At 34.4% G+C, this 19,919-nt stretch overlaps 1 non-coding gene and 1 pseudogene across 1 annotated transcript; both read left to right on the top strand.

The window, feature by feature from the left end:
• Window positions 1-2,406: 2,406 nt before the first annotated feature.
• Window positions 2,407-10,163, top strand: LOC115995873 (annotated as a pseudogene).
• A 3,711-nt stretch (window positions 10,164-13,874) lies between these two features.
• On the top strand, window positions 13,875-13,956 carry TRNAS-AGA. Its single transcript has one exon. It is a non-coding gene; the product is annotated as a tRNA-Ser (tRNA).
• Window positions 13,957-19,919: the final 5,963 nt, after the last annotated feature.

Here is a 19,919-nt window from a genome sequence, read left to right as displayed (position 1 = left end):
TGAACTAATTTTATGAATTATAAACATTTTGTTTTACTTTATATATTTTTAAATATATGTTCTTACTTTATATTTTATTAAATTATATTGATTTCATTATTTTATATTTTAATATGTAAACAAACCTATTTAAATTTAGAATTATTTAACTTTTATGTCGATGTCCTTTTTAGTTTTTTTACATTTATCAACTTATCAAAAAGCTAATTTTACCAAACACTTTTAAGCATAACAGCTAGCTTAACAGCTCTTCAGATTTCAGCTTCGAGCTTATAGCTTTTCAGCTTTCAGCTACTTTTCAACTTTAAGCTACCATTTCAGCTAGATTTGCCCCTAATTCTATCCCACTTCATATATTAGTGTAATTGATGCAGAGGTAGTTGATGAGGAAGGGAATTCTATCCCACTTCATATATTAGTGTAATTGACTAATAATAATTGCCTAATAATTATTATGTTAATTAAGCTAAACATTGGTCGTTGAATTTATTTTTATAATAATTATAATTAAATTATTTTTCATTTTCCCATATTTATTTTAATAATAATATAATTACATAAGTCATATTACACATTGATCTTTTTAAGATAATTGTAGACAAACAAGTCATATATTATACAATTAATTGATTGATACTTTTGCACCAATCTTATAATTAAATAAACGTACACGTTCAATATTAGAATTTTTTATAATTTCATCTTTACTTTTTATTATCTAAATACATAATAAAAAAAAATTATATATGCATCGCACGGGTAATTGGACAATTATTTGCTTTAATTCAAGCAAAGAAAAACATCATAAAACTTAATCGATCCAACCAATTTCATCAATTGCGCTATATAACATTCGATGTTATAATTTATGTAATTGTATATGAATCTAAATATTCTTAAAATATTATAACAAATCCATTCTGTGCAACGCACAAGCGAAAATCCTAGTATTGTTTAATTTTAGATGCATAAAATTGCTTTAAAAATTAACAAATTACCACAACATATTTTAATGACTTTAGACATCTTATTACATTGTTTTGGTCAATTCTCTATTAGTGTTAGAATTTGAGCATCTCCTCATCAATTGCATTTTTTAAAACAAAGCATATAATATAATTCATTAAACAACATACAACATTACCATTAGCCTTGTGCTTAAATGGCATATAGTAACTCTCTCGTATGGGAGGTCATGAAATTGAGCTTTAGTGGAGGCGGTTTTTTTTTTTTTGTATTCAACAAAAAATAAGGATTGGTGTGAATTAAAATAAATTCTACGAGCAATCAATAATTATTTGTCATGTAAAAAGTAGGTGGGGCAAATAGTACTATTCCAACTTTTATTTATGATATTATAAATCAATCATTTTCTAATTTTTATCCTCATTTAATAGAACCATAATAATGACCGACAATATAGTAAAACTTAACCAATCATTTCCCACTTATTTCTTCTCAATCATTTACCACTTATTTCTTCCCAATCATTTACCTAGTTTGACTCCATCCTTGTTATATAAACTAATACACAAATATTAGAAGTTAATTACTTCTCATCCTAGGTGGGGCAAATTGTTCTTTTTTCATAACGCGTGAAACGATAAACTAGTCATAGCGTACGTGAATTTCATCATGGGTGACAAACATGACAATGAAAAAGAGACTCCAATGAACTATGATATGCAGTTCAGCCCGATGAAGATATTGTCAATGGATAGAAGAATGGCGATGGAGATATTGTCCATGGATAGAAGAATGAAAATAGATACTCAGGTGGTGTGCAAGACTATTCAACCAATGTCAGTCTTAGGTACGTTTGACCAAATCATTAAAGAAGCTTTAAGTTCCATCAAAGAATTCAGCTTCAAATTTGTAAAACAGTCCGTGAATCAAGTTTTCTATGCTAGGGTAGTTGTTTCTATGTCTGACTGTAATAAATGTTTGATCATTCCATCAATCTTTATTGTAAACGTTTCAGCCTATGATTAATGAATTAGCTTCTTTTATTTTCAAAAAAAAAAAGTTAATTACTAGATAACTAATATTATTGTCATTTAAATAAAAATAATTTTCTTTTGTAAAGGTTAAATCCCAAACTACAAGGATCTCCCACACTATATACCATTTAGGAGATGTAAATTACGGTAACTCAATGACTGTCAAATGCTTATACGCACAAAGAATCTGTCCACTTTAGATATAATTCTCACATTATTGCCGCTTTCAAGATTCGAACATTGGTCTCTCCTCTCAAATACTGCCTATAAACTAGTGAGCTAAGCCTGGGCAATAAAAATAATTTTTACTATTTGCATGAATGCATGCCTGGTCATTGTCATAAGTACCAAAATCATTGAAACTTTTCCTATATATCGTGTTGAACTTTCCTACTGAGGCATTATTGCTACTTTGCATGGTACAGAATCCACAACAACACTACTGCAATTTACATGTGCCAATTCCGACCACACCGTACTGAAGTTCTTCTTCATTATCTCTCAATTTCTTGATAAGATTTAATTTTCAACTCGGGTATGCTCTCAGCAGCTCTCTCATCTATCTTCAATTCATTAATTTCTAAATTGTTTAATTGCTTTGTCTGCAGGTCCATTAATAAGTAGAAATTTTTGTAATTGGAAACATTAGATCAATGTTAGTTTGTCTTGTTGGAAATAAAAATCGTTGCTTTAATTAATTTTTGGTTTAATTTGTTGGAAATTTATGTTTACAATTCAATTTGCAGATAATAAGGATGTGGTTGGGCAGGTTGCTATGGCTAGCAATAATCTTGGTGTTGACAATGGCTGCTTCTACTTCACAACGTAGTCTAAGAATTGATGAGGATGAGAATGGGGTGAAAGTGGAAACTTTGCTATCTCCTAGGTTTGAGCTGGAACCAGGATCGGTTAGTAATAAATTTTATTATGGTATCGACTTTCCAAAAGGTCATATTGGTGTCCGAGGTTTTGATGCAGAGGTAGTTGATGAGGAAGGGAATTCTATCCCACTTCATCAAACTTATCTCCATCACTGGGTTGTGGGGAAATTAATGATCCCCAAAGGTGTTGAAGCTGAAAAGGACCATTATAATGAGACAGCAACTCTTGTATATAACTCAGGGGTTTGTGCAGAGCTTCCACAATATTTCGGGCTGGGATCCGAGACACGAAAGACGGACACACATGTCCCGGATCCTTATGGGATCGAGGTAGGTAATCCGCCCCCGGGGTTTGTGGAAGGGTGGCTGCTTAATGCTCATGCGATTGATACGCGGGGCGCTGAGGATAAGATGGGGTGCATTGAGTGCAGGTGTGAGTTGTATAATGTGACGGAAGATGAGTCCGGGATGCCTATTGGTGATTATGTTGGAGGGCTTAGATGTTGCTATGATGGGGTGAGATGCAGAGTGAAAGAAGGGTTTCGGGGCGAAAAGAGAGGGCTCTACCTTAAGTATACTGTGACTTATGTTGATTGGAAGCCCTCCATTGTGCCTGTCAAAGTTTATATATTTGATGTCACTGATACATTGGAATTGTCTGATTCAATCCCCCGGGGAAGACACCATTGCCAGGTGATTAATATTTAAATTGTTGTATGCTTTTAGAAGATCTATTGATGATATAGTTGTTGAAGTATGTTTTTTCAGTTTGAATATGGAGTTGATGCATGTTCTGCTGCTGCTGCCGCTACTGATGAATGTGTTCATTCCAAAAGCTTAACCGTAAGCTTGCCAAACGGCGGGGATCTCATCTATGCTGTTGCTCACCAACACGTTGGAGGGGTTGGCTCTACTCTTTTTGGAGAGGTAGGTACCCGTTATGTTTTCTTTTTGGGTGAATCCTTTTGAGTACGGGTAATTAGGTAAATTTCCTCTGGTGATCTTAATCGACAACCGGATCACAAAGATATAAACCAGCTTAGGTAAGTTATATCAACCTAAGCTCGACTAAAAATCAATAGATTTCCGATCACCTGAAAGTGGTCGAAAAAGGCCTTAATCCGATTGAAAATTTATTTTCAACTACCTTTGGTGGTCGGAATTTCCGACTACCCTTTAAAAGTGGTCAGAAATACCAACCACCGAGTAAGAGGTAGTCGGAAATTCCGACCCTTTTCTATCCAACCCAACCCCTCTGACAAAAAAAAATATAATAATAATAATAATAATAATGTCCCTTTTCCAATCACTTTTGTGCGTGGTCAGAAATTTGATGACTTCAAGCAGTGAAATTACCCATAACTGGCTGACTCAAACCGAGGGGGAAAGAACTCGTTCTTGGTTCTACTCTTTTTGGAGAGGTACTAGTAATATAACATGTTAGTTCCATTCTAATGGGCTGATATATCTGATCTGTTAGTAGGTGCACTCCCTCTTCCACTTATTATGTTTGCTAGCTACTTGATAGTATATAGATAGTTAAATGAACATACATATTTAAGAAATCTTGTTGATACAATACTTTCAATATGAATGCTTTAGGATGGACGGGTTCTATGCAAATCGTTTCCAATTTATGGAAACGGAACAGAAGCAGGAGATGAAGATGGTTACATCGTTGGAATGTCAACCTGTTACCCTCAACCTGGCTCAGTCAAGATTGCTCCGATGGAGAAGCTAACTATTATATCAAATTATAGCAATGCCCAAATGCATACCGGGGTCATGGGTTACTATTACATTTTAGTTGCTGAGCCATTACCAAAATCAAACCCCATCTTTCATTCTCTCGATGTGGTAAGCTCCTACATACAAACAGTAATTGAAAATGAAAAGCGTTTTAGAATTGTCTAAAATCAGATTATAATGTGATGGATTTTTGGCATATTTAGTTCTGTAGGTTTTGATTGGAATGGTTGGTTTTGCAGGCAGATCTGGTGTAGGTTTTCAACCTAGCTAGGAAGCAATGATCTGATATGTTCCTCAACTTCTGGTACCCATGCAAAGCAGATATGATATGATATGATGCTAGTGTTTCTTGTGGACTACTTAATTAATTAATGGCTCTCAAGAATAAGTGATCGTTTTGCAATTTAGTTTGCATTGCATCACATATTTGGGAACCTTAGCTTCCATTGTTACCTCATTCGGTTTTACCTTGTACCAATCCGTAAATTATATTGTAGACTAAGATTTACTTTTTATGGTGGATTCTCATTCAAAAAAGATGTCATTTTAGGCCATTTATACTAGTGACCAGTTTTTGAGAAAGGGTCACACTTGGGAAAAAGATCTTACTGCAAGGCTTTGGTTTTTTGGCAGAAATGTGGGACCCACCAAGTGAATGCCTACACTATGCCATTCACGCATGAATGGCAACACTGTGCCTATCATCCTCTTCTCTCTCATCTTCTCTTTCATAATCACACATGTAAAAACTCTTCAAAAATCACACAAAAAAAAAAAAAACCACTATTGAGGATGCCCTTATATTAAGTGTCTATCATGTGCTATGTTCATAATATTTGGTATATATATTCATAAACATAAACCTTAATGTGCATGGATACTAAACTATCTGGGTTCAAACCTATAACCATCCATTTGGAATGGTAACCAAGATGCCATCACACTACAGGGTAGTTGGCATCTCACTATCATATTTATTGCAATTATCTTTTATCTTTGTCAATTTTGGCAATTTCACGTACTATTAAATTTAAATTCTTTGTAAATCATGAATTTTTTAGGATATTGATATTATTAAGGATCTCATCGAAAACTTACAACAGCTTGCCAAACAAAAGCTAAGAGAAAAAACAACAACAACAACAATAATAATAATATAAGTCATTATCCCCCTTTTCTACTTTTAAACTTTGAATTAAAAAAAAATGAAAGAACAAATTAAAATAAAATAAAAATCATCTTTTAAACATTGGATGTAAAATAAGAAAAGTATCACACTACGCAACGATATTTCATGAGTCATAACCCTACCCCAGTTGTTCCCTACCCTTTACACTAGTTGCACATTTAATTCATAAAATAGCTTAAAATTGAAATAGAATTTTGAAAATCAATGACAAACACAAGTCTGCCCTCTTGTATGCATGCAGCGTCTGAATAAGATAATTAAACACAAAAAATCAAATTTAAAAATAAGTAAAAGATTCTTAAGAAAATAAACAAAGAATGAATAGTTGGTTTGACCAATAAATAATAAGTAGGACAGATAAAATGGGACAGAGAGAGTAATATTTAACCAATCATTTCCCACTTACTATTGTTCCCATCATTTCCCACTTATTGGGTGTAGGCCAGGTAGACAAGGTAGTCTTATTATCTCAGTAGTTTGACACTTTGACTCCATCCTTGTTATATAAACTAATACACAAATATAATAAGTTAATTACTAGATAACTAATATTTATTGTCATCTAAATAAAAATAATTTTTACTTCTCCCAAGATTGAATTCCCAACAGCAAGGACCCATGACCCGACAAATATTTGGGAAAATGTTGGTCACGGTAACTCAATAACTTAGTAGACAGGATCAGGGCCGTATCTGAGCATGTATAACATGTGTGACCGCACAGGGCATCCAATTTTTGGGGGCCCCGTATTTTAAAAAAAAAAATTATATGTATATATTATTTACAAAAATTTATGCTAAATGTATGAAGATCGGACTAATTTTGTGACAAGATGAAATTGAGCCCAACTGACAATTGCTTTAAAAACCCAATATATATTTCCTAATCTAAAAACATTGCCGATTCCGTTCGCAATTATATTTCATAAATCATAATCCCACATCTCAATTAGACAATTAGCAAATTCTCAATTCCCAACCCTATAAAATACGGCAATACCATAACGAACTTCGACAATTCCCAATTCCCAATTCGGTAATTTCGTAGATCGCAGACCATAACTCAATTGATTCTTCAATTCTTCTTGATCACACAAACTCTCAAGTCTCAAGTCAATTCTCTTAACATGTAATTAAAATTACATATTTTTCATCATTTTTGTTTATTGTTTTAAGAATTTGTTTCTTGATTAATTATTTATTCAGTTTCTAAATAAATTCATTTTTTTCCTTAGGATTTATAATTATATCTTCTAAAAAATAGACATTGGGTCTGAGAAGCGTAAAAAGAAAAAAGAATTGAGCAACTAACTCAATCTCAAAAAAGAGCTCTTGAAAAGTTCATTACAAATAAGCTTTTGGAAGAAGTTGATATCAAAAATTTGATTGATGATTTTGCGTCTAAATGTGCACGACGCATGTCACTTTTGAAATAAAATTTTATGTCTTTTTTTATACAATATTTATATTTTGATACAACTTTTTAAACAACTATTATTTATATATAAAAATTACTCAAAAAGGGCCCAAATTAAGATATAACACAGGACCCCTATTATTATTGGAACGGCCCTGGATAGGATCAAATGCGGATACGCATAATATATCTGTCCACTTTGGACATAATCCCAACACTGCTTCAGAAATTTGAACATTGGTCTCTTGTCCTAAATACTGCCTACTAAATCAGTGAGTTAAGAGTGTGCCATCAAAAAATAAGTTTTACTATTAGCATGAATGCATGCCGGGCCATTGTTAAAAGTACCAAAATCATTGAAAGTTTTCCTATATATCGTGTTGAACTTTCCTACTGAGGCATTATTGCTACTTTGCATATTTACGTACATGTATGTGCCAGTTCCGACCAGACAGTCATTTTGGTAGCAATAATTTAAATCGTGCTGTACTGGAGTCCTTCTTCATTATCTCTCAATTTCTGGATAAGATTTAATTTTCAAGTCGGGTATGCTCTCAGCAGCTCTCTCATCTAATTTCTAAATTCTAAGTAATTCTCGTTCCCAAAAAAAAAAAAAAAAAAAAAAAGTAATTCTCGTTCAGTTTTTCCGATCCTTTCCTTTATCCGGGTTTCATTCCCGTTTAACTGCTTTGTCAGGTTCAGTAATAAGTAGAAATTTTTGTTATTGGAAACATTAGATCAATGTTTGTCTTGTTGGAACTAAAAATCGTTGCTTTAATTAATTTTTGGTTTAATTTGTTGGAAATTTATGTTTAAAAATTGCAGATAAGGATGTGGTTTGGCAGGTTGCTGTGGTGGCTAGCAATAATCTTGGTGTTCACAATGGCTACTTCTACTTCACAACGTAGTCTAAGAATTGATGAGGATGAGAATGGGGTGAAAGTGGAAACTTTCCTATCTCCTAGGTTTGAGCTGGAACCAGGATCGGTTTGTAATAAACTTTTTTATGGTATCGACTTTCCAAAAGGTCATATTGGTGTCCGAGGATTTGATGCAGAGGTAGTTGATGAGGAAGGGAATTCTATCCCACTTCATCAAACTTATATCCATCACTGGATTGTGGGGAAATTAATGATACCCAAAGGTGTTGAAGCTCAAAAGGAGCGTTATAATGAGACAGCAACTTTTGTATATAACTCAGGGGTTTGTGCAGAGCTTCCACAATATTTTGGGCTTGGATCGGAGACATGAAAGACGGACACACATGTCCCGGATCCTTATGGAATCGAGGCAGGTAATCCGCCCCCGGGGTTTGTGGAAGGATGGCTGCTTAATGTACATGCGATTGATACGCGGGGCGCTGAGGATAAGATGGGGTGCATTGAGTGCAGGTGTGAGCTGTATAATGTCACAGAAGATGAGTCCGGGATGCCTATTGGTGATTATGTTGGAGGGCTTAGATGTTGCTATGATGGGGTGAGATGCAGAGTGAAAGAAGGGTTTCGGGGCGAAAAGAGAGGCCTTTACTTTAAGTACACTGTGACTTATGTTGATTGGAACCCCTCTATTGTGCCTGTCAAAGTTTATGTATTTGATGTCACTGATACATTGGAATTGTCTGATTCAATCCCCCTGCGAAGACACCATTGCCTGGTGATTAATATTTAAATTGTTGTTAGTTGATTGAAATTGTAGTGTTATATGCTTTTAGAAGATCTATTGATGATATAGTTGTTGAAAGTATCTTTTTTCAGATTGAATATGGAGTTGATGCATGTTCTGCTGCTGCCGCTACTGATGAATGTGTTCATTCCAAAAGCTTAACCGTAAGCTTGCCAAACGGCGGGGAACTCATTTATGCTGTTGCTCACCAACACACTGGAGGGGTTGGCTCTACTCTTTTTGGAGAGGTAGGTACTCCTTCTGTTTTTTAACCCACCTTGTGACCCTAATCGACAAAGGATCACGGGAAGTAAACCAGCCTAAGTTACCCATAGCTGACTGGTTCAAATCAAGGGGTCGGGGCAAGAACTCGTTCTTGGTTATACTCTTTTGGAGTGGTACTAGTAATGGGTGCACTCTCTCTTCGACTTATTATGTTTTTAGAATGTTTGCTAGCTACTTGATAGTATATAGATAGTTAATATATATTTAAGAAACCTTGTTGATACAATACCTGCAATATTAATGCTTTAGGATGGACGGGTTCTGTGCAATTCGTTTCCAATTTATGGAAACGGAACAGAAGCAGGAAATGAAGATGGTTACCTCGTTGGAATGTCATCCTGTTACCCTCAACCTGGCTCAGTCAAGATTGCTCCAATGGAGAAGCTCACTATTATATCAAATTATAGCAGTGCCCAAATGCATACAGGGGTCATGGGTTACTATTACATTTTAGTTGCTGAGCCATTACCAAAATCAAACCCCTTCTTTCATTCCCTCGATGTGGTAAGTTCCTACAGACAAACAGTAATTCAAAATGAAAAGCTTTTTAGAATTGTCTAAAATCATATATAGTATAATGTGATGGATTTTTGGCATATTTAGTTCTGTTTTGATTGGAATAGTTGGTTTTGCAGGCAGATCTGGTGTAGGTTTTCAACGTAGGAAGCAATGATGTGATGTGTTCCTCAACTTCTGGTACCCATGCTGGTGTTTCTTGTGGACTACTTAATTAATTAATGGCTCTCAAGAATAAGTGATCATTTTGCAATTTAGTTTGCATTGCATCACATATTTGGGAACCTTAGCTTGCATTGTAATATATATGTGGTCATGTAACCCCATTCGCTTTTACCTTGGACCTATCCACAAATTATATTGTAGACTAAGATTTACTTTTTATGGTGGACTCTCATCCAAAAAAGATGTTATTTTAGGCTATCCATATTAGTGAATTTTGGATCAGTTTTTGAGAGAGGCTCACACTTGGGTCGGAGATCTTACTGCAAGGCTTTGGTTTTTGGCAAAAATGTGAGACCCACCAAGTGAATGTCAACACTACGCCATTCACGCATGAATGGCAACACTGTGCCTATCATCATCTTCTCTCACATCTTCTCTTTCCTAATAACACCGATAAAAACTCTTCAAAAAAAAACAAAAAAACAAAAACAAAAACAAAAAAACTACTACTACTATTGAGGATGCTCTTATATTAAGTGTCTATCATGTACTGTGTTCATAATATTTGGTATATATATTCATAAACACAAACCTTAATGTACATAATTTGGTATATATATTCATAAACATATAAATCTTAATGTACATAAATACTAAACTATCGGGATTCAAACCTATAACCATCGTTCATTTGAAATGGTTATCAGGATGTCATTACACTGTATGGTGGTTGGCATCTCACTATCATAATTATTGCAACTATCTTTTATCTTTGCCAATTTTGACAACTTCACGTACTATTAAATTCAAATTCTTTAATAATAATAATAATAATAATAATAATAAGTCATTATCTTTCCATTTTCTACTTTTAAACTTTGAAATTAAAAAGAAATGAAAGAACAAAATAAAATAAAAATCATCTTTTAAACATTGGACGTAAAATAAGAAAAGTATCACACTCCGCAACGATATTTCATGAGTCATAACCCTACCCCAGTTGTTCCCTACCCTTTACACTAGTTGCACATTTAATTCATAAAATAGCTTAAAATTGAAATAACATTTTGAAAATCGATGACAAACACAAGTCCGCCCTCTTTTATGCATGAAGCTTATGAATAAATAATTGGATTTGCCAAAGACCTTGTGGTCTAGTGGCACCTGATGTCTCGGTTTACACTCCCATATGGATGATGGGAGTGGGTTTGAGCCTTAGTGGAGGCAAATATCAAAAGTAGCTATGAAAAAATAATTGGATTTTTAACAATATGTAGGTGGACGTGCCGGAGTAGTTATCGGGCATGACTAGAAATTATGTGGGCTTTACCTGCCCTGCCGTCCACGTTTTAATGGGTGTTAATGATGATTTTGTCGGGACCGGGCGCTAGGCCTAAAAGAGTTTGTACAAAGCTCAAGATATTGGCCAAAATGATTAATACGGAACTAGAAATAATAATGTGCCAAAATGATTAATACGGAACTAGAAATAATAATGTTATTGTTAGAAATCAAACCAGAAACCACCAAGCTATGGGGGATGCAAGGGTGGGTGCCTTATTATGATCTAAATGATGATCTTTAAGGGGATGCAAGGGTGCCTTATATATCAACCTCTTCGTCTAACTACGAAGAACCCGAATCCACTTTGACACGACTCAAATCAGAAGTAGACTCCACATATATTTGCACCAGAAAATAGCCACTTAAAATGTCATTTTATGTTATTTTTTTAACAATCCCCCACATGAATGAAAATTGAATTTCAGAGTTGTTTTAAAATCGAAAACAACTGTGTTCAACGGTCGATCCCTGCAGAGAATAGGTAGGTGTTACCCTTTGAACCTCCCCTTGTGAAGATATATTAACTCTACTAACTATATGATAGAACGCGATATCTTTGAACCGACTGCGCGTTTGTGTAGACAATGGTATATCCCACACAGGAACCTCCCAACCTTGTTATGTTCTCATGTGTGTGCCTGTTTTGGTCGTGGGTCACCGTTCTTAGTTCTGCAAGAGTTTCTAAAGAATTGAGCCCATTCAATTCTCCTTTGAAACGACCCTCACTTCTCTCTCACATAGGTGATTCTTTACCGAGTATCCCGCATACTCATACATGTCAACTGGCATTGGAATCATTAAAGCATCATTGTGCTAGCCTCGTGCAGAAGTCACTGTTCTAACGAGGAGTGGTAGGAAGTCCGAGACCCCCATAGTGACACACTTCGTTCCATAATTTAGTTTTCCCATTGAACCTAGGTGCCAGCTTGATTGGGTATCCACTATAGAACTTATACCAAGGGCTTTAGACTCATTCCTCATGTCAACTTCTCGATCAACTCTCTACTTGACGTCCCTTTGGTTGTCAACTTCTCGATCAACTCTCTACTTGACGTCCCTTTGGTTAACGAATCCGATATGTTGTTTTTTTACTTCACAAAGTCAACCGAAACAACACCAATTGTGAGAATTTACTTCACAAAGTCAACCGAAACAACACCAATTGTGAGAAGTTGTTTAATGGTATTATCATATTATGTCTACGACGTATATGTCGAGACTTATCTGTCAACTTCTCGATCAACTCTCTACTTGACGTCCCTTTGGTTAACGAATCCGATATGTTGTTTTTTTACTTCACAAAGTCAACCGAAACAACACCAATTGTGAGAAGTTGTTTAATGGTATTATCATATTATGTCTACGACGTATATGTCGAGACTTATCTGTCAACTTCTCGATCAACTCTCTACTTGACGTCCCTTTGGTTAACGAATCCGATATGTTGTTTTTTTACTTCACAAAGTCAACCGAAACAACACCAATTGTGAGAAGTTGTTTAATGGTATTATCATATTATGTCTACGACGTATATGTCGAGACTTATCTCCGTACTCTACCAATCGTGCCTTGACTATCACAATGCACACATATTGGAGGTATAGGTCTTTCCCAACTAGGAATATCCTTGAGAAAATGGCCTAGCCATTCAGCCTCTTCGCAAGGCGCTATCTAGTTTGTTTAGAGGATTTCCACGCAACGGCTTGTGGATCTGGCTATCTAGTTTGTTTAGAGGATTTCCACGCAACGGCTGCACCGGCTAGTGGTTATGAGATACCTAGTACACATTTGCCTTTCCAGTGCATATCACACCTCACATTTGCCCTCTATTGAGTTTAATATACATTCTCCGTGATTCTTTGATAGTAAAGCATTTGTATTAAATGGATTTTATCAACATAATGAGATTTGTTTAACACGAGACCATCCGGCCATTCGATCATTATATTATTACCAACAATGAGGAACCCTTATAAATATTGTGTAATAATTAAGGTAATTCAATTCTTTACAAGGTAGGGTTCGAACCTATAACCACTTATTTAGAATGTTAATCGAATGTCATCACACTACATGGTAATTGGTATTTCACTATCATATTTATTGCAACTATCTTTTATTATTGTCAATTTTGGTAATTTCACTCGCAAGTGACGATTCCCCCTAGGCCAGCTCCTGTGCCTCCCGGAGCGAACGTGGGTGGACCCCGGACCGTTAAACGGACGGAGTGAAAGACACTGTAAATTTACCAAAAAAAAATTTGGTAATTTCACATACTATTAAATTTAAATTCTTTTATAATAATAATAATAATAATAATAATAATAATAATAATAATAATAATAATAACAAGTCATTATCCTTCCCTTTTCTACTTTTAAACTTTGAAATTAAAAAAAAAATGAAAGAAAAAAAAAACTAAAATAAAAATCATCCTTTAAACATTGGACGTAAAATAAGAAAAGTATCACATACACTACACAACGATATTTCATGAGTCATAACCCTACCCCAGTTGTTCCCTACCCTTTACACTAGTTGCACATTTAATTCATAAAATAGCTTAAAATTGAAATAAAATTTTGAAAATCAATGACAAACACAAGTCTGCCCTCTTGTATGCATGCAGCGTAATAAAATAATTAGAACAACAACAACAACATGTAAGTGGACGTGCCGGAGTGGTTATCGGGCATGACTAGAAATCATGTGGGCTTTGCCCGCGCAGGTTCGAATCCTGCCGTCCACGTTTTACCCTACGCTCCCCACAACTTAATAAGCGCATAAATGCTTCAGGCTCAAATAAGAACTCTACCCGTGTGCATTGATGTTCTAAAAAAAAACAAAATGTCTTTATGTATGGCTGTATAATGGTAAGATTTGTAATTAAATTTTTAAATTTTTTCCACTTTTAGTCCCGCTACTATAGTGTTACTTGCAAGATTGATTCACGACTTTCAAACTTTGCAATTTTGATTCACAACTATTGTTTTTGTTGTAAAAATTGTCGTCCTTCCAACAATTAAGTAAACTAATTAAAGTTAAAACTAATTTATTTCCAAAAACATACGTAGCCAATTTAATCTTATTAAAATTAAGTACAAATTCAAAATTATTTTTACTTTTTAGTCAATTAAGTACAAATTCAAGATCAATAATAACAATATTATTAAGATTAAATTTAGATTAAAAAGTAAAAATAATTTTGGAGTCCAGGTTGACGTGATCGCATGTTTTCTAGATGATGTGTTGAGCATGACAACCGATGTTTTCAAAATTATTTAAATTTAATCTTAATAATATTATTTTTGTTGATCTTGAATTTGTTTAAAATCTTAAATTTCTTAAACTTTTTTTTTATCAATAAATTTCTTAAACTTTAAATAGTTTCAGTTACAAACTTAAAAAATGGTGTATATTTTGATAGAGTAATGTTATTCACGCCTCCAAAATATTTCTTTTTAATCTTTCCCTCCTTAGATGATATTTTTCAATTGGACAATTAACATTCTTTTTAACTAAGGGAAAAGGTAAATTAAAATGGGTAGAAACTAGGAACACATGCTTTTTGTAGCATTCCTTGCGGACATCGCCAAGGATGATTTTGTCGGGACCGGGTCCACCATAAATAGGGCATGGAAGTACAAAATTGAGAGTAGAAAAAACAGTAGTATTATTGCTTAGGGCGCTAGGCATAAAAGAGTGCGTACAAAGCTCGAGATGCTAGCCCAAATGATTAATACAAAGTACTAAATAATACAAGTTATAGCATAAATAGTGAACTAGAAATAATAATGTTGTTGTTAGGAATCGAAACACATGTATGGGTTAGAGGCTAGGACCAGAAACCATCAAGCTAGGGAGGTTATTATGATCCAAGGCGCGCAGTATTTACGTGCCCAGATGGCGCGTGCAGTGCCCTTCGCGTGGATAAACTGCGTCTCTTCCTCTCTTCACGTTGTGCCATGAACTCCACAAAAAACTTTCATTTGCAAGAGAAAAATATTCAAAACAAATCACCCACCCCATTTGTTCAAAAACAACACATGATTTTTTCTTCCTAAAAAACTGAGTAAAAGCATCTATTGGGTTCTCCTAAATTAGGAAGTTGTTCCGCTTTTGCTTTGCCTCTGTCTTTCTTTTGCCTTTAGTTTTCCAAATTATGTTTAACTTTCCCAAAGTAAATGGAATGTTGGCACATTCCCATTTGGAAGTGCCCTTAACATTATGGACACGCTCGCACACTCTTTAATTAATCTCATTTCGTGCCATTAATATGACCAATACTTTCTTCACACATAATATTTGATTTTTGCATGCATCAATGATACTTTTAGACCCTAATTTTTTTAAATAAGTAAAATATAAATTTTATAATATTATTGTAATAATAATCGAACTTATATGACTTACATAATCATTAAAAGTTTTAGCCATCACATTATAATAACAAGTAACTTTATTAAATAAATTTCAAAATACATCGAAATAGTTTCCACAGTTTGTGGGTCAAAAAAATTTAAATTAAAAGATAAAAAGAAAAATATTAGAATTATATGGAGTAGAATACTGACTCTCAAATCTCAATGAGTAATATTATATATACTCCGTATTTAATTACTTTTATTACTGTATTATTCACTCTAACTCTATTGGCATGATATTTTCGGATTGATCTAAAACTATACTCAAGTTGGATCAGAATTTTGATTCTTTTTTATTCTTCCTCAAATAAAACTATATAGGGAAAATGATCAAATAGACTACTAATGAACTTTATTTTAAGTTCTTAAATTTTCAATAGTTGTAATTAAACTCATAAACATGTTATTTTGAAGTATTAAAAACCATAAACTTATTGGTGACCTGTAAATACAAGTCAAGCTGGCCACCCTCCACCAATTAACAGAAACCGTCACCGATTGTGTTCGGCGAAGGAGAAGGCAGACCAAACTGGTCGACTTCCCCTTCTCCATCGCCGAAGAAGGCAACCAAGTTGGTCTCCTTCTCTGTCGAAGGAGAAGGGGAAGGGGAAGGAGATTAGTTTGGTCTGCTTTTTCCAAACGCGGTCGGTGGTCATTTGACGATTGTCGGTGTTTGTTCGCAGGAATCCTAGTCACCTGCAATTATAATTACCTATAATTTATCATTGACCGACTAAATAGTATTGATATAAACTCCAAATATACGAAAGCAAACAAAAATGGTGGTTATTATTTTACTTCAATTCGGCGGAGGACCAGTGGACCACTAACGCAGTAGCTTCATTTTCCATGTAATTTAAATTCTTGAATTTTGAAATGCATCAGATCAGATCAGAAGGGCCAATTAAGTAACCCCAGAACAAACGACAAATGAAGGAGACGATGATGCCCAAAAGCGTATCCTAGTCGAGACTTAAGACAGACAATCATCTCTAATTTCCTCCATACAAAACCAACTAGGTTTCCACAGCCATTGTCTTTTTTCTTTTTTTTTAATGACGAGGAAAACTTATAGTCATTATTAAAAAAGTGTGCACTAACAATCTTATGATCATAACCAAGAAAGGACCAAAAACAATAAATCAACCTAGGTTATGTATAATTGTTCAGTTCAAATCAAGAAGGTCAAGAGAACATTCTGATTATGAGTCAACTAGTAATTTTATGGTTATTAAGTTAATAATATGACCAATTTGACTGGAATTTACCATGGTTTTAACTTTATGGCAGTGAACAAATCATGGGAATATTTTTTTTAAAAATGCTTTTAGGGTTTTAATCACAGGCCCAGCCTGCCCCAGTGCAAGACAAAATACAATGACGTGCAGTGTAGATTTTTCCAAGAGGTAGGGTGGGTGGTAATATAGGCCGGGTATCTTTTTGTGAGGGGCAATTTGCCAAATTTCTATGCTTTAATTTGTAGTTTGTTTGTGTATGCTTTATTGGGTTTTATAACATCTTCACTAAGCACTTATTGGTTTTGGACCCACTGCGTATGCAATAATATAACATAAAATTGTTTTCCAAATTACGTACGATAAGTTTTGTATAATCAAGTTGCATGGCGTTGCTAATTAAGAAATTTCTTTTATATTAGTAACGTTGTTGCATTGAGATTTTTTTCTTTAAAACAATAAGTATACAATTGTTAAGATTATTTGTAATAAATTTTGATAATGCAGTAATGTGTATGTGTATAAGCACTTTAATTAGACCGTACCCCTCATAGTTTGTTGTAAAATTAGCTAATAAGTTTCGCAATTGGACTAACTGAAAGGAAACAATTTTAAGAGGAAGCAAGCGGAAGGAGTCTAGTCGCGTCGGGAGGAAGCTAAGGGGTTCGGTAGAAGCTCAAGAGTAGAAGAAGTCTTGGCAGATCTTCTTCAATGATAAGAATTGAAGGAATATCCACTGTTTTCCTAGCATAATGAAGACTCATTAAATTAAAGGCCAATTTAAGGATGATCAACCTTGGAAGAACATCATTCAAAGAAGAACAAAAAGAGCCGTTTGAGAATGCAAGTTGTCTGACACCTAGAAGTCTATGGAAGAGATAGATTAGTGATACGCAGGAGCAAACTCTTTTTGACCTTGAAATTAAAAGTGCTTATAAGCTAAAATAGGAAAACGGTCAATAATCTATAGATAAACTTCAAAAGTTATCAGATGGCAACAGATTTTGGGAAATTGTGGCATCTTTCTAGATGGCTACCACATACTGAGTGACAATGGGAGGACTCAAAAATCAAGTTGGCACTCATCCCTACTCATAAAGGAGAACCCCAAGCTAGGAGAAGAAGGCTAATGTGATAAATTTTTATGTGCAAGTGTTCAAAGCAATCAAGTAGAATCAAGCTCTCAAGCTGAAGTGAAATCTAATGAGGGATTTCTAAGTCCAGTATTCAACAAACCTACAACCATCTTTCTATTAGAAATAGTTGTGAGATGAACTAGCAAGACGACTTTGTGAATGACCCTTGGCTAAGTTTGATTGGATAGTGAATAATAGAGCGACTTTGTGGCTAACTCCTATCTGAAGGACTATCACTGGTAAAAACTAAGGCTTCTTATCACTTTGTATTTGGAACAATACTTAGTGGAACCTCCTTGAAGTTGAGGAGAAAAGTGGAGTAGGAAAGTTTATAAACCACTATAAAAATTACTCATGCCATTTACTTTACACATTATCTTTTTATCATGCGAACGAACCTCATATATACTTGACACACATAGCCACGCTATTCATTCAAATCTTAGCTACTTATTAATTTTTTTGCAAGCTAAAGATTTACCATGCGATAAAACTTGTTTCCAAGCTTTGTTTTAAAAATTCTAATTTTGAAATTCAAGCTCATCACTTAGGGTGTGTTTGAAAAGTAGGAAAATGACTTCTGGAAAATGAGTCATTTTCCGGAAAACAGTTTCATTTCCGGTGTTTGGTTGCATTCTGGAAAACTGTCTTTGTGTGTTTGGTTCATTTTCTGGAAAATGAAATAAATTGTATAATTTTACATTTTAATTATTTTTTAAAAATATAAAATAATAATAATAATATATAAAATAATAATATTTCTTTTAAAAAGTAACAAATGTGACCATTTTGGCCAAAAAAAAGTTGTGAAACCAAGTCCGGAAAATGACTTCCAGAAAAAAAATCCGGACGTCATTTTCCGGAAAAATAGCCTCATTTTCCTTGGTCAACGGAAATTGTTTTCCGTTGACTGCATTTTCCATGCACTGCCAAACACCAAAAGCCCGGAAAATGATTTCCAGAAATCATTTTCCAGGCAACCAAACACACCCTTAGAGCTATTTTGAAAAGTTTGCAAAATTGTTAGAAAGGCTTTTCAACCCTCCCCTTTCCCCTTCTAGACTTCCTTGTTTGTTCCAACGGTAATGTGGGGTTGGGGTTATTGGGAAACCTTGACCGATTAAAGGTGATACAGCCCCCTTGTGCGCAGAGTATATATATAAACAAGAGGTGGAAACTTGAGACTGACGAAGCGACTCGCAATTTACCTCCTACAGCACTCAATCTAGTGTGTGTGTCTATATTTCATGTATATATATACATATATATGTGTGTGTGTGTGTGTGAGAGAGAGAACAATCTCTATGTAAAAAGTATGGATACATTCATACCCTCCATCCTGAAAATCAAAAGTTAGGATTTTACCATTACTAAACTTACAAGTTTGTAATAATTAATTATAAAATAAACCACTCTCTTAAAATTTTTTAATATATATAAAATTGACGTCATGTTTTTTTACTAAAACCCTTAACCATTGACAAACCTTATGGACCGCTGTCCGCTAAGAATAACCTGAGATCAATTCTTACTTTTTATGGGAGAACCATGTTCTCATTTCATCAAGCCCATATATATATATATATATATATATATATATATATATATAATGTTCCACTAGCATGCACCACGTCACGGTGCAGTGGAATCATTGGAGTTGGTTATGTACAATTTTCAATTTGATATTTTCCCGTTTTAATTAGCTTCTAGCCCCATAAACAAGGGGACGTAGCCCCAAGTTTGTTTATATATCTCTATCATGGCTCATGCCACGTGATGGGGCGCCATGGTTTACAAGAAATTGCTACTTAATTACACCCTAGAAAATGACGGGGATGGAAAATGCAAAGCACTCGCGTCTGCTCCCACACTTTTATATTACGATAGACAGTCAACTTTCACCTATACATGGGTTTA

This window comes from Ipomoea triloba, chromosome 11 (genome assembly GCF_003576645.1).
Source record: "Ipomoea triloba cultivar NCNSP0323 chromosome 11, ASM357664v1".
NCBI classification, from domain to species: Eukaryota; Viridiplantae; Streptophyta; class Magnoliopsida; order Solanales; family Convolvulaceae; genus Ipomoea; species Ipomoea triloba.
This window is presented reverse-complemented; position numbering and strand designations above follow the sequence as displayed.